Genomic DNA, 2853 nt, shown 5'->3' with positions numbered 1-2853 from the left:
TTTTAGGACTTACAAACAACCGTTATGTGAACAAAACTATAATACTCTCTTTAGCAACATTGTKGCGAGAGTATAAAAAGCGGAACAAATGGTTTTCAATACAGCTTTTTGCACGGTCCAAAGCATGTCAGAGGAGTGTTTTAACTCGTTGGCCGGTATGGTCGATAGTATGCCGGTGCAAGCCTTTTGAATGACATCTACGTCTGCAAACCGCTTTCCTTTCATGGACAAATGCATTTTTCCGAAAAGGTAGAAGTCGCAGCATGCCATATCAAGTGAATACGGGGAGTGGTTAATGGTTAAAATGTGATTTTTCGTCAAATAATCGGTCACAAGCGTCCTTCGAATGTTGGATTCTGAGCAATTTTTGATCGTTAGTCAATTTGAGTGGAACAAACCGTGCACACATCTTTCATAAGCCCACATGTTCGGTCAAAATGAGATAAATCGATGTTTTGGAGATGTCTAATTCCATTTCCATGAATTTCAATGATGATTTCGACTGATTTTCAATGAATTAACGCACAGATTCGAAGGAATTTCCGGTGATCACGAACTTTGATTGCACCACATGTTGGTCGTCATTTATAATCTCACAACCACTTTGAAAACGTTGAAACCACTCGTGCACTTTGCTACGGGATAGGCAATCATCACTATTGTTTCATCAATTGAAACGTTTCGGTAAAAGATTTACCAATTTTAAAGCAAAATTTAATGTTGCACCTGTCGACATATAAATGGTGCCACCAGAGGGCGCAACATTCAAAAAGTCCTGTTTACTTTGGAAATCTCCTTGTATATATGTAAATACATATAGATTTTTCAATTCTAACTAAAATGAACTTTTACAGTTGCAATCATCACCAATAATAGTTTTATCACACATACTTTGGTGTGAACAAAATAGGAACAAAAATATGGTATTGTGAAGTTTTAAAAGAAAACAGTACTTCTTATTAAATAAAATTTTTAGATACAAGATTAACTTACATATATAAATTTTTTCTAACCTTTATTAGAATTAGCCACTATAAAAAGGTAAATAAAAACAAATATTAATGCGAGACTCTAAAACCTCCAAAATATTTTTACCTCTTTGTCTTCACTCAACTGTACAATTCCGATACGAAGTAAATTTCCGTTTTGTAATTTGTGTGCACTGTCAGTATTGCCGCAAACATTCTCCAATGAGCACCAAGTTTCCGTGGAATGTCACTGATTTTTTGGCAACTTTTTATGCCCTTCCTTCTGTAAACTGATATTCCCCTCATCTAGCCCTTGTTCTTTGCGGGCTAAAAATTTGCCCATCCCTGTGTAAGGGCGCTGTTCTACTCACTGGAAAAATAAATTATTTTCACCTTATATATGTATTTCCTTGTTTCATCTCACCACGTCTCGCTCTTTCCCTTATCAATGCTTAATAATAACTCTTAGGCTTAGTATCCAGCTCTCAAGAAATGTAAAAGCTTCATACAAAAAAACGCTTAGAAAATGGTCTAGAAAATTTACCACAGGAAATGCGTATATTTCAATCCTGGTTTTGCGAAGAAACATGAAATCAACAATTGTTTCTTGAAGGAAAATCAAGGTACTCATTAAATTCATCCTACAATTAGTTGTAATCATTATTATCAAATACAGTTCATTTTTAAATTTTGTTTAGATCTTCCCAAATTTCATCCATATTCCTTAAATTGCCATGAAAATTTGTTTATTTTCTCTTGCTCCCCTAATAAGAGTGCGCAACCATTACTTGACTACGCTCAAGAAAGAATCAATTACTTTCCTTGAGCAATTACTTAAGAGCTGGATACGGACCTTTAGAATTAAAAGATACTAATAAATCAGCTAATAGTTTTATACTCGTATGTATATATATAATATTTGTACAACGGAGCTTTATAAATAAAAGTTTTGTTTAAAACAATTTCAATAAAATTGCTTTAAGTCTCAATAAGATAATATTTCAGAAAACAAAAAGAGTTCACACGAATATCGAAAACTCAAGATTAACCTTTACTGGTTCTGCTTAGAGCGAGTTTTGCCAAGTCTGCTTTTAGCTTAATCTATAAATAAAAGTCTTGCTTTGATTAATTTCTATAAATTGTTTTTACTCTTAAAATCATGTTTACGTAAGCAAAGAGATTTCACTAGAATTTCTAAAACTCAAGATTAATTTAATTTCACCACGTCCGATTATCTAAAAAATTCAATCAGAACTTCAATGATAAATGGCTACAAAGCCACAATTAGCTTTATTGTAAACTTCTTACGTAAACTTTTCCATTCCCCACCGAAAAATTCAAAATTTTTTAGTTTGCTTGTCGTGAACTCTACATGGGAAACATGCCCCATATCTATGAAAATTGCTCATATAATTGACAGTTGGGAACAACTGTCAATACAATGTTTCCATAGTTTATTACCTATTTACTTGATTTTGAAAACTTTTTTAAACGAACTTGAGCCTATTAACAAACTATTCTTGACATTTTTGATCAGCAGTAAGACCGAAAATTCTGATACAGTAAAGTGAAAGTGCAAGTATTTTGAATGAAGTTGCATGATTTTTCCAGTAGCAAGGAGACATCACGCAAATCGATTTTAGAATGAAAAAAGTCAACCACCGATTTTCAATTTGCTACCGAATTTGAAGCCATTAAAATTTTTTTAAATCCATTATTGTTATCTGCACAATTTCTGCAACTAATACTTAACAGACCTGATTAGAGAGAAATAAGTAAGTATGCATTAAATAAACACACGTTTAATGTGTGTAATGCAATGCTTGCGACAGACTGCAAACGACATCTGTCAAATATTAAAATACACACGTTCTTATGGACGGAC

This window comes from Bactrocera latifrons, unplaced genomic scaffold (genome assembly GCF_001853355.1).
Source record: "Bactrocera latifrons isolate USDA-ARS-PBARC rearing strain unplaced genomic scaffold, ASM185335v1 scaffold_1051, whole genome shotgun sequence".
NCBI lineage: Eukaryota > Metazoa > Arthropoda > Insecta > Diptera > Tephritidae > Bactrocera > Bactrocera latifrons.
Note: the sequence above shows the minus strand (reverse complement) of the source record.